The sequence below is a fragment of the Saccopteryx leptura genome, chromosome 5 (assembly GCF_036850995.1).
Source record: "Saccopteryx leptura isolate mSacLep1 chromosome 5, mSacLep1_pri_phased_curated, whole genome shotgun sequence".
In the NCBI taxonomy this organism is placed as follows: domain Eukaryota; kingdom Metazoa; phylum Chordata; class Mammalia; order Chiroptera; family Emballonuridae; genus Saccopteryx; species Saccopteryx leptura.
This window is the reverse complement of record NC_089507.1, coordinates 56,902,058-56,915,603: the sequence shown is the minus strand read 5'-3', so window position 1 is coordinate 56,915,603 and position 13,546 is coordinate 56,902,058. Positions and strand designations below refer to the sequence as shown.

Genomic DNA, 13,546 nt, shown 5'->3' with positions numbered 1-13,546 from the left:
TTGCTGTGGTTGACTGTGATCAGATGTTGAGATTATGGTTGAATTAAAAAAATGTTACTATAATATTGCTTTTTCTGTTAAAAATTGAAAGAGTAAAAATGCACTGGCACATTAGTAAATAAATACTAACAAACTTTGCAGTTTCAGACTAGTTATTAGTCTGAGGAGTGGAACCGTGAGGTTGTAGGACGAGAGAGGTGACACTGCGGTGTCCGGGCAATGAGAAGGAGCCGCTGTCCTCCAGAGCAGTGGTGCTCTGAGAGCCGCTGTGCGCTGCAGCTGTGCTCGGGAGAACAGCAGGCGGGGAGCAGGTGGGTGCGGGGCAGCATCCCTTGACCCACATGAGCGCTGTGTTCTCTGGCTTGCATGGTCTCACCACGGCTGAGCCATTAAAATCGTGCTGTATATCTGTCTCCTTTCTCTTTGGACTTTGAGATTCTTGATGGCTAGAACTAAGTCTTTTTTAAAATTAAAAAAAAATGTAATTGTGATAAAATAGACGACATAAAAATTACCATCTTAACCATTTTTAAGTGTACAGAATGATTGAGTCTTGATAGCAGCTGTGGCCTCAGCGCCCGTACGTGGTACACTCGGGAAACAGTTTGGAGTCCATGGCCGAGGAATGTCTGGGGCGGGGGAGGAGAAGGGTTTCTGCTTGTGCGCACGAGTTCATGCACATTGTTGTCTGGAAAGGGCCTGTTAGGAGAGGACACGAGGGCAGGAAGGTGGCTCTCTTCTCTCTAGCTCTCTGACACACCTTGCTTTTTGATCTGACCTCAGGACAATTTCATTTTCCTTTTTCCTCCTCCTGCTTGCAAGCTGTGATGGTTAGTTTTATGTCAACTTGGCTGATAGAGGGTGACCAGATAGTGAGCCAAATACTCTTAATGTTTCTGTGAGGATGCTTTTGGATGAGATTAACATTTAAATTAGTGAGTTTTGAGTAAAGCAGGTTGCCCTGCATAATGGTGGGCCTCATCTAATCAGTTGAAGGCCAGAATAGAACAAAAGATTGATGTCTTCTGAGCAAGAAGGAGCTGCAGCACACAGCCTTCAGATTTGAACTGCATCGTTGGCTCTTCCCTTGGTCTCCGGACTGGCAGGCTTTTGAACTCTGCAGATTTTGGATTTGCCAGCCTCCAAAAAGTTTCTTAAAATAAACCTCTTTCTTGATATATACATCCTATTATTCTGTTTCTCCAGAGAACTATGATGAACACACACATATAGTCTCTCTCTCTCACTTTCATATATACATAATGCTGTTCTGCAGGTTTATGGCACAAACTCGTATGAACAGACTTGCTAAACTAAATTCTTCTAAAATAAGAGTCTGGGTGTTTGTGGATAATACAGGGCATAGCCCTGTGCTCCTTGACCAGAGATGTGTGGTATGACTTTAGAAATTTTTGGCTGGTTTCTGAGCATTCACTGACCTGTCTTTAACACATGTACTTCAGAGAGATGCTCACAAGGCGAAGAGTCACCACCCACCCCAGCCCCCAGTTCAGGACAGCCTGTCTTTTAACTGCAGGCTGAACACCTGTATTTTGGGGAGAATCTCATAGTGACCTTCCTGCTTTGTTTTCCTTATCAGTCTCCCTTGCCCTCGTTTCCTGGTGGTTTAAAAATGTGTTCAAGCCCTGGCCAGTTGGCTCAATGGTAGAGCGTCGGCCTGGCGTGCAGAGGTCCCGGGTTCGATTCCCGGCCAGGGCACACAGGAGAAGCGCCCATCTGCTTCTCCACCCCTCCCCCTCTCATTCCTCTCTGTCTCTCTCTTCCCCTCCCACAGCCGAGGCTCCATTGAAGCAAAGATGGCCCGGGCGCTGGGGATGGCTCCTTGGCCACTGCCCCAGGTGCTAGAGTGGCTCTGGTCGCAACAGAGCGACACCCTGGAGGGGCAGAGCATCGCCCCCTGGTGGGCAGAGCGTCGCCCCCTGGTGGGCGTGCTGGGTGGGTCCCGGTCGGGCACATGCGGGAGTCTGTCTGACTGTCTCTCCCCGTTTTCAGCTTCAGAAAAAAATAAATAAATAAAATAAAAATAAAAATGTGTTCAGAATTTCAGGGAGCACAAACTCTGAAGATACTGGGTTTTTGGTAAGTAATTTATTTTAGATGCTCAAATTAAACATTTATATTAATAAATCATCCTCCTGCTTGAATTGAAATGGAAGCAAGCATCCCTAGAGGAAAAAAACCCACAGCCAGCAGTGTTCAGAAAGGCTTCACATCTGTTCTAGCTTCACATCCATATGCAACTTCAGGGCGCTCTGCAGACCCTCACCTCTCACATCCTCCAGGCCCCCGGGATGTCCGCCCGAACAAGGGACCAGCTGCATCTCTCCTTGCTCAGTTCTGTGGGACAAGGCCCCGTTTGGCTGCCAGGCCTTGGAGAAGCAAAGGCAAATACAATTATGCAGTTATGTCCAGTGAGGCTGATCCCTGATGCAGAAACGGCCTGTCTAGGAGGGGCATCCCTCTCACATGGCTGGCCACAGTGAGTAATGTGGAAAGCTGCCATTGTGGCTCTGTGAGTCAGGATTACGTGAGTCAGGTAGCCTGTGGAATGGTAGGTACCTGGCCCCTGAGTCAGGCTGAAGAAATAATGCCTGGATGGCTGGTGCTGTGAGGCTTACCTCCCAGAGGCCTGGGGTGACTCTGGGTTCTCTGTTGGCAGGTGCTCCTTCAGGGAATCTAAAGGTTCTGTGGTCGATACTGATTTAGAGGTGCTGTTCTGTGGTGGCCTGGATGACTCTCCTGCAAAGCTTGCTAGGACATCTGCTGGGACTTCTTCTAAGAGGGGTGTCAGGGCCCTTAGACACATCTCCAACTCTCCCATTTTGCAGATCAGGAGACTGAGGTTTGGGAACATTCTTAAGTCTCCCTAGTGCTTTAACAACAGCATAGCAACCCTCTCCTGGTCAGGGGCAGAGTGATGCTCACTACATGAGAGCCTTCATTTATTGGTGGTTTGAAACAGTATTAAACCCGTGGGATAGATCAGCTTCACTGTCCCTCCGTTTCCTCATCTGCATAATATATCATTTACTGTATTTTAAGCATCACTGTTCTAATTATTATACAGCCATAAGGCCATTTCATCCTCATTAATCCAATGAGATAGGTACTATTGTCACCCTCATTTTAAAGATGAAGCCCTGGCCGGTTGGCTCAGCGGTAGAGCGTCGGCCTGGTGTGCAGGAGTTCCAGGTTCGATTCCCGGCCAGGGCACACAGAAGGGGCGCCCATCTGCTTCTCCACCCCTCCCCCTCTCCTTCCTCTCTGTCTCTCTCTTCCCCTCCCGCAGCCGAGGCTCCATTAGAGCAAAGATGGCCCGGGCGCTGAGTATGGCTCTGTGGCCTCTGCCTCAGGCGCTAGAATGGCTCTGGATGCAACAGAGCGACGCCCCAGAGGGGCAGAGCATCGCCCCCTGGTGGGCGTGCCGGGTGGATCCCGGTCAGGTGCATGCGGGAGTCTGTCTGACTGTCTCCCTGTTTCCAGCTTCAAAAAAATGAAAAAAATAAAAAATAAAAATAAAGATGAGAAAACTCAGGCACAGAAAGGTTAAGTCATGTGGCTAATCAGTGGCAGAGCCGTGATATGAACCCATGCAGTTAGGCTCTAGAATTCTTGCTCTTAATCACTGTGCTAGGTGTGTTCTGAGACCCTGGCTGTCAACATATTGCTGTAAAAGCTCCGTGAAAGTACCCTTAAAGCTCAGTCATGTAGTGTAGGACAAAGGACTTGGTTGAAAAACATGTTTTTCAAGACAAAATAAATAAAAAGAGGTAGAAGGGAAATCTATGGATTAGAAGAGATCTAAGAAACACTTTAACCAATTACAATGTTCAACTTTACTTGGGTGCATTTTCAAATAAATAAGTTGTTAATAAAATAAAAGAGGAAGAAAAAAGACAATTGGGGAAATGTGAACACTACTTCGATATTTTTATATTAAGGGATTATTGTAGGTGTGATAATGATAAATGACTTTGTCCAAAAATTAGAGTCCTATTCTTACATTTATGCTTACTCGAAGCAGCTATGATTCAATTTTTTTTTATAAGAGAGACAGAGTGAGAGTCAGAGAGAGGGATAGATAGGGACAGAGAGACAGGAACGAAGAGAGATGAGAAGCAATGATCATTAGTTTTTCATTGTGACACCTTAGTTGTTCACTGATTGCTTTCTTATATGTGCCTTGACTGTAGCCCCTTGCTTGAGCCAGTGACCTTGGGTCCAAGCTGGTGAGCTTTGCTCAAACCAGATGAGCCTGCACTCAAGCTGGCGACTTTGGAGTCTCGAACCTGGGGTCCTCCACATCCCAGTCCAATGCTCTATCCACTGCGCCACCACCTGGTGAGGCATGATTCAATCTTAAAACAAAATAAGAGGGTGTTTTTATCAGATAATAATTTTTTACATTTAAAAACAACTACAATTTTGTAAAAGTGATGTTTGTAAAACATTAATTGCCTTGTGGTTATGTTCAATCCAAGAGTTGTTGCCCTTTAACTCCAATTTAAAAACCAATGCATGCCATTAACTGTAACAAGAATAAATTAAAATTGCATAAAAAATAGAATATACACCAAAAACCAAATTTCAGATTTGGAATCAGCGATGCAGAAATATATAGAAACAGTTCTAAAACCTCATGCAACAGAAAATGAAAAACAACTTTGTTCCCCAGTTAATTGTTGAAGTTAGGTGATGGTGCATTCCAGTTTATTATACTCACTTTTGTTTGAAACTTTCCATTTTAAAGTTTTCAAAAAAAATTATCCAGAATAAACTTTTGTTCTATTCTCTAAGAAATGTCAAAACACTATGGATCTACTTCATGGGCTAGTGGGAAGAACAACAAGCCACAGGGAGAAAGTGTGTGGGACATTGCTTAGAAGACTCACCTTCAAAAGGTGTCATTTATTTGAGGGTGACATTTGGTGCTTTCCACATGGCAGATACTTAGTACATTATTCTAGACTATATGAGTGCCTGAGCATATGAAAGAGTGAATGTGAATGAATTTGGTCTACAGTGAATTAGAGAACCATTCTGTCACAAGATCAGGAATAAAATGTAATTTCTGGACCAAATACAATAAAATGATTCTGTTTCCCACTTAACTAAATAGTGCATTTAAAGGCAGCTTTATCTGCCACAACCACAACAAGGACCAAAATACTCCTATACTGTTCCTCTTTATTCTGGTGGACAAATGCATATGAAGAAATTTACTACAAAAATCTTCACTCGGGTTCTCTATCCCCACCGCTGCACATCTCAGAGCCCATGCTCTGAGTTCATTGCCATTGTTTTTTGCTTGCCCAGCCCAACATCCATCCCAATTCTTTTGATTACCTAATCCTGAGTTCCCTCTGAGGAACCATCATTTCTCTGCTTGCCTGTCTCTGGGATTACCTGTAACCTGCACCTGCTAATCATAGCATGGTGGTCCTGTGGCCATAGCGATATGCTTAGGGATGCACATTTGACTCAAGCCAAGTCAACTAGGCTCAGTCAAAGCCAGTCCTGGGACTTTATTTCTTTTTAAAAAAAATACATATTTTTATTTTTATTTTATTTTTAGTCCTGGGATTTTTGTAAGAGTGACTGGAAAAGAGGTACACAAGTGCCTTTGGATTTGAAGTTGTGAAGGGACATACCTACATGAAGGGAGAGTCTATTTGATAAAGCAGAGTTAAGAGCTATCAGATTTTGACATTATTTGAACCCCTGAATCCAGCTGTACCTGAAGTTATATACAATGTACTGCATGTGGTTTGCCAAAACTGATTCTAAAATGTCACCAACACAGTAACCAACACAGTCTTATAGTAGCAAATCACATAGGGAATGAAGCTTCTATTTAAAGCCTAATGTTCTTTGCTAAGTGGAAAAGAAGAGCTATTAATTTTTATACTCCTGTATTTGATTAGCAACTACTATATATGTAGACACAGAGTAGAAAATTATGTCAATTCTAGTGGTTGGGCAAAGCATTAACAGAGATTAGGATCAGTCTTTTTATTATTCCATGCATTCTTTCTGAGAGCTGAGAGAAACCAGGTGGATAGACAATCTTCTGTGCAGGTAAAACCCTTGGATACTTGGATGTCTTGCCTAGTATGTGGTAAGGTGACTTCACTCTGAGTGTTCAACTGTCCTATGTATGCTTGGCAGTAGCATCAGGCAGATCCAGATTGTGGTAATGAGTGTCTGTGGGCTCTCCCCAGCTTCAGACATAGGATGAGTTCATATCCTATCCTTTGACCTGTAACTGCCCCAATGAGAGCTTCTGAATGGAATGAGTGAAGTCTAGCTTTCAGATATTGCAAATGTTCAACAACAATTCAACATTTAGTGAATTGAAACCTACAGGTCTGGCGCTGTAGGTCACTGTTGATGACCATGTGTTCCTTTGTATAAGAATGAGAATATTATCATTATATTTTTGGCAAGTTACCTAACATTTCTGTTTAATTTTCTCACCTGTAAATTGAGAATAATAATATTACCTACCACATAGCATTGTTGTAAGCAAAATAAGTTAATAACATTTAAACACTTAGAATAGAGATTGGCACTTTGTAAATGTTAGCTATCATTACTGAAAATTGGTAATTTTCTGTCTCAGACAACATTTCCTTTAGAACCAGAGTATCTGAAATATGAGGATTATGAAACTGTGAAAAGCTCTATAAGTGTATGCCATGTTTCTCAGATATCAATCAGTATGGGGGACCTCAGGTTACCACAGTCTCGACATATGATGTTTTGAGTTTACAATGCTCACTACCATAAAAACTTAAAAAATTGAGACATGAGTGTTTCATCTTACACCATTAGCGTCATACTTCCAGACTACATGGGTGAACTAGTTTGGTTGCATGCAGCGGAAACATACACAGTACAGTACATTTATGTCCTTTCCCTTTTTCTGTGGCTTAGTTGTGTTTTTATGTTCTAGATTATGATTCTACAACTGTGTTAGGATATGTAAGTGAGTTAGGCTAGGGTGTTTTTCAACTTACTCCAAGATTCGGGTTACGTCACTGTCATAGGAATGAAACTGTGTCGTAACCCAAGGACCCCCTGTATTTTAAAGTCATGTTTTTTAGTTTTCTGAGGTATTGAATTGATTGGAAAGCTGGAGTGTAAGGTCCTCATAAGGGGATAAAGGCACTTTTTCTGATGGTTCTTCTGCTAGGTGACTGGTCATGGCTAACTGAAATCTGTAACCGCGCCTGCCCAGACAGTGGTTTCTGTGAATCTCCACAGTTAAGCTGGCAGGAGTTTGAAAGAGTTCTTTGAAATATCCAAGTGTCACAGGAAATTGAGCAATTCAAGACCTATATCCAACTTTAGCCAATGTCTCGAGGAGATGATGAGGGTAACGATAACAAGCAACCACTGGTTTTTCAGAGATGAAATGGTTTTTATTTAAATACGTAGAATGCCATTATAATCCTTTTATTATTTTCTTTTCCTCCTTCCCTGCCTGCCTTTTCCTTCCTCTTTCCTATCTCTCTGTCTTGTCACGAGAAATATATGCTCCCCTCCCCAGACGTAAACACTTTCTTTTTGTAAATTAGATTTTCTATCCTTTTATTGTATTTTCATAGGACCAAGTAACTGTCTCTCCCTTTTGTGTTGTTTGTACTAAAATGTCAGTCATGTAAAAACAACCAACGATTGTAATTCTTATTTTTCTTTTTTTAACTTTCTTTTTTAATTTATTGGGTTGACATGGTTCACCAAACTATACAGGTTTTAAGCATACAACTCAGTATAACACCATCTACACACCACATCATGCCCCTCATCCCGACCGAAGAACAATCTCTTTCTGCCACCATTCCCACACCCACTTTGCTCTTCACCCTCTCTACCTCCAACTTCCCTTTCTCTCTGGCCATTGCCACTCTGTTTTCTGTAGCTCTGTATTATGTTATGTATATATGTTTTTATATGAACCAGTCTGCATTACCACCAGCAGTGGACTGGGTTCTCTTTTTTCCACATCCTAGCCAACACTTTTTTGTTGATTTGTTGATGAGAGCCATTCTGGCAAGTGTGAGGTGATATCACATTGTGGTTTTAATTTGCATCTTTCTGATGATTAGTAACACTGAGCATTTTTTTGTATGTCTTTTGGTCATTTCTATGTCCTTTTTGGAGAAATGTCTATTCAAGTCCCTTGCCCATTTTTTTTTTCTTTTTTTCCTGTCTTTTTCTGAAGCCGGAAACAGGCAGACAGTCAGACAGACTCCCGCATGCGCCCGACTGGGATCCACCCGGCACGCCCACCAGGGGGCGATGCTCTGCCCCTCCGGGGCGTCGCCCTGTTGCGACCAGAGCCACTCTAGCGCCTAGGGCAGAGGCCGAGGAGCCATCCCCAGCGCCTGGGCCATCTTTGCTCCAGTGGAGCCTCGGCTGCGGGAGGGGAAGAGAGAGACAGAGAGCAAGGAGAGGGGGAGGGGTGGAGAAGCAGATGGGCGCTTCTCCTGTGTGCCCTGGCCGGGAACCGAACCCGGGACTTCTGCATGCCAGGCCGACGCTCTACCACTGAGCCAACCGGCCCCTTGCCCATTTTTTAATTGTATTGTTTTCTTCCTGTTGTTGAGTTTTATATGTTCTTTATAAATTTTTTGTTAATAACCGCTTATCAGATGTATTGGCAAATATGTTCTCCCATAGAGTGGCTTGTCTTTTCATTTTGTTGATAGTTTCTTTTGCTTTGCAAAAGCTTTATAGTTTGATGTAGTTCCATTTGTTTATTTTTTCCTTTGTTTCACTTGCCTGAGTAGATATAACAGCAAAAATTTTGCTGCGAGAGATGTCTGAGATCCTACTGCCTATGTTTTCTTCTAGGATTTTTATGGTTTCACGATTTACATTTAAGTCTTTTATATATTTTGAGTTTATTCTTGTGTATGGCATAAGTTGATAGTCTAGTTTCATTTTTTGCATGTACCTGTCTGATTTTCCCAACACCATCTACTAAAGAGACCATCTTTACTTCATTGTATACTCTTGCCTCTTTTGTCAAATATTATTTGACCATAAAGGTGTAGGCTTATTTATGGGTTTTCTGTTCTGTTCCATTGATCTATATACCAGTTCTTATGACAGTATCAGGTTGTTTTGATTACAATGGCACAACTTGTAGTATAGGTTGATATCAGGTTGTGATATCTCCCACTTTGTTCTTCATTTTCAAAATTGCTCAGGCTATTTGGGTTCTTTATTGGTTATATAAATTTTTGGAATATTTGTTGTAGATCTTTGAAGTATGCTATTGGTATTTTAATAGGAATTGTGTTGAAATAATTTCTTTGGGCAGTATGGACATTTTAATGATGTTAATTCTTTCTATCCACGAACACGGTATATCCTTCCACTTGTTTGTATCTTCCGCAATTTCTTTTTTCAATGCCTTATAATTTTCAGAGTACAAGTCTTTTACCTCCTTGGTTAAATTTATTCCTAGGTACTTTATTTATTTATTTGCTGCCATTGTTAATGGGGCTGTTTCCTTAATTTCTCTTTCTGATAGTTCACTATTGGTGTATAAAAATGCCACTAATTTTTGTATGTTAATTTGGTATTCTGCTATTTTGCTGAATTTATTTATTAGGTTTAGTAGATTTTTGGTGGAGATTTTAGGGTTTTCTATATACAGTATCATGTCATTAGAAAATAATGATAGTTTCAAAAGTAAGCATGTTTAAGAGTTTGGCAGATATCCTTCAGTTCTTTTTCTGTATATTTGCACACACAATTAGAAATTGCCTTGTAGGTGGGTTTAAATTTTTTTATATCAACAGGTTATTTTGAGTTCTCTAAATTTATTTCTTCTTGAAATGTCTTTTCTGCCCATGTCATTATAGATAGATCAATCTCTTTCTTTTGAATTGTTGATCATAGCATTATATAGGTGTACCATAGTTTTATTCATCCATTCACTACTTGATGAAATTTGGGTTGCTTTCCATTTTCTTCTCTTAAAACAATTCTCCCATACCTCTCTTTGGGCAAATGCAGAGTTCTTGTGCTATAAGGTACACTTTAAAATAAGCCCAAACTGGTTTTATTTTATTATTATTCTTTTATATTTATTTATTGGTTGATTTTTTGAGAGAGAGAAACATTGATTTGTGGTTCCACTTATTTATGCATTCATTGGATGATTCTTTTATGTGCTCTGACCAGATATCAAACCCGCAACCCTGGAGCACCAGGACAATGCTCTAACCAACTGAGTTAATCTGGCCAGGGTCAAAACTGGTTTTAGATTTAAATTAGAGTATACATTTTCATTTCCCTCAAATTTTCCAGTCCTTATGGGGCCTTGTTTGATTTTGTGGAGCATTTCCTATCTTTTCAACAAATCATGGCCAGATAATGGTGATGGCCACAAAAAGGTGAAATGTACATCCCAATAAGACATTCCCTACTCATCTAAAAGTGTCACATAAGAGTGGCAAGCAAAACATTTGTTGAAATTCTCAGGATTTCAGAGGTAATTTCCTTCAGCTGCATAGCCTGGCAACATTTTTTACCATTACAAAATCTCTTTTTATAAATGCTCATACCCTTCATTTTTAGTTAAATTGTATGTTGAGTACACTTTGCTGTCGAGTCTGCAGTGGAATGCCTGTCTCCGCAAGGTGCCCATCACCAGTATTTGTGGTCAGCACTCTGTACAGCCTGTACACTTCACTGTCTTTAGTAAAACACTTGTGTTTTAAAATGCATGAGGCCCAAATCTGCTGAGTCAGATCTGATGTTATCTTTTCAACTGCACAAGCACTACCACAAGCATCTGGGAAGTTTCTTATATGACATAACTCTGTTGGGGACCCTTCTGCTGTCAGCTGATCACAAATCAACAACATAAGGTAAATTCAAACATTGCTTATTTAGTGACTAGATTCTCTGAGACAGTGCTATTCAAAGATTGCTTATTTAGTGACTGGATTCTCTGAGACACTGCTATTCAAAATGCTATCCTGTGAACTCTTTTTTACTGGTTCAGAATGAAATAAGGTGTTTGTTTCAAAATGTAAAGCAATACTGTATATGGTTTCATTCACTGAGAAAGTCTTCCTATGAAAATAATGTTGACTGAACAGTGTGCTTTGAGATGTAGTTGATTTACATTCTGGTGCAAACTCTTTAACTTGTACACTTGTCTGTGAGTCATATTTTGAGTAGCATCATCTAAGGTGCTTTACTAAGTTGAATAAATGAATGAATGAGTGAAAGATATATCTAAGATACATTAAATGGCTTTTAGGGAGGAGGTGGGAGAATGGAGAGGAGGATGGTGATTAAATAAAATTTTTTCTTTCAGTGGGAGACTGTTCCTTCCCTGCTTTTGAGCTGCCACAGGGAGAGACAGTTATTTAAAGCACAAATAGCCTACCTGGCTACTGTTGCCTGTACCACTGTCAGTCCCTATCAAATTCATGTCCCCTTCTTACTTTTTTCCCTTTTTGCTGTTATCTCTGAGATTTAAAGAAAGAAAAACAATATATGGAGGGCTCATTGCATGAGCTATGTTTTACACAGAATTAAATACAATTCTCACCACAAGCAGGTGAAGGAAGTGTTATTGTCCACTTTGTAAATGCTCAGAGAGGTTAACTTGGCCCAGGTTCCATGTAACAAACTGGCAGATTTGGGATTGGAACCTAGGTCTGTTTGGTTCTCTCCTGGGTGGTTGGGTATTTTATTGTCAAATTCACGGAGCGTGCTAACAGAATCCAGGTCCTAGGACAGAACTTTAGAAATGCACACTAGGCCCTGGCCAGTTGGCTCAGTGGATAGAGCACTGGTCTGGCATACAGACGTCCAGGTTTGATTCCCAGTCAGGGCACACAAGAGAAGTGACCATCTGCTTCTCTCTCCTACCCTTTCCCCCTTATCTTCCTTTCTCTTCCACAGCCAGTGGCTCAATTGGTTCCAGCATTGGCCTAGGTCTCTGAAGATAGCTTAGTTAGTCTGTGTCAGCCTCAGGTGCTAAAAATGGCTCGGTTGATTCCAGACAGGGTTGCTGGGTGGATCCCAGTTGGGGCACATGCGGGAGTCTATCTCCCCTCCTCTCACTTAAAAAGAAGTGCACAACGACACACTAATGTTTCATTTTGGAACTTTAAGGTTCTGTTAGTTTCATAGTCTCAGTGCCTTCTTTAATTGCCACAGTCCTGCCAATTGCCCCCCTCCGTGTATTTGTGTTATATACTTGTGTGTCCCTCACAATAGTAAATGAGCCTTTGAAAACATTATATGCAATAGGTTAATACATTAATTACGTTAGTCTATAAACTTCTTTATGTCCCTATGATAAACATTAAATGAATGAAACTGAGTGAGACTCAAACACTTAAATTTTAAGGTGTGGTGTGAAATCTATTGTGCATGTGTATCATCTGATAAAGCGGTGCACGGAAAGGATCAGGGGCCCATAGCAGTACAATTTGTAGGGGGAGTGTCCAGTGATCAGGGGCAGGCTAGGGCATCTCCACTGAAGTATAAGACATATCAGTACAACTTGCATCTCACTATGAAGATGGAAGCACAATGCTAATAGGCATCCTTGAGTTCTGAAGGCAGCATATTTCACACCTAAGAATACTGCTCTCTGCTCTATACTGGGTGACATGAAAAGCTGCCAGTTTTGAGTGCGGCCCAGAGCAGGAAAGAGGTCTATAGCAGGTCCATATTATAGTGGAAGCATGCTGACTACTGCATTATTTAATTTAGCAGACTCTATGATGTTAGGGGTATTGGTCAAGTAAAATATGTGGAAGAAATGAAAGCAAAACCACCATGAATAAACTTCATTTTTCTGTTCATCTTATTGTATAACTAAATATATAAAAACCACGTAGAGCACATTACTAAAGAAAATATTTTATTTTTCAAATATATAATGTATTCTTCATCCCCAATTATTTCTGTAACAATTTTAGCTTTTTGTTAAAACCAAGTATCCATATTTTAATACATTTAATCTTTTCTCAAAGACTATGCTATAATCGTGTATCTTTAGCAACCAAAGTCTAAAGATTCAAACTTGATATGGAGAAAAATGCCACGTCAAGTCCTTCATTTCTGACTTGGTGCTGATTCTGAAATGCTGTACTGGTTTGTTCCAGAATCCAGAGGCCACACCAAGCTGTAAAGCAAAGTGAAACCCTTTGGTCGGCCTTGACGCTTGAGGATCCTCCGGGTGGGGGTGACAGTTTTGCTCTGCACAGGACAGTTCTTCCCAGCCTCAGAACTGTTCTCTTCTCTGGGAACAGTGCACTGAGGTATATACTGTGCTCAAGCATTTGTTTGGGCCGTCGGTGGGGAGGACTTTATGTCCTATTTCCATTGAAAATCATTTCTCCATAAAAATAAAGAGCAAAAGGGTAGCTCCAGGTCATTGTTGATACCAGTGTTTCCCTCCCAGTTACCTCTTACTCATTGATGCTAAGACCAGAGTAATGGAACAGAATGTAAGGACTGAATTTACTGTGAATACAAG

The 13,546-nt window shown here is 41.0% G+C and overlaps 1 protein-coding gene across 1 annotated transcript in view; it reads right to left on the bottom strand.

Moving 5' to 3' along the window:
- Positions 1 to 13,546, bottom strand: part of ODAPH (odontogenesis associated phosphoprotein) — a 30,839-nt gene that overhangs the window by 12,482 nt on the left and 4,811 nt on the right. The window lies entirely within an intron of this gene.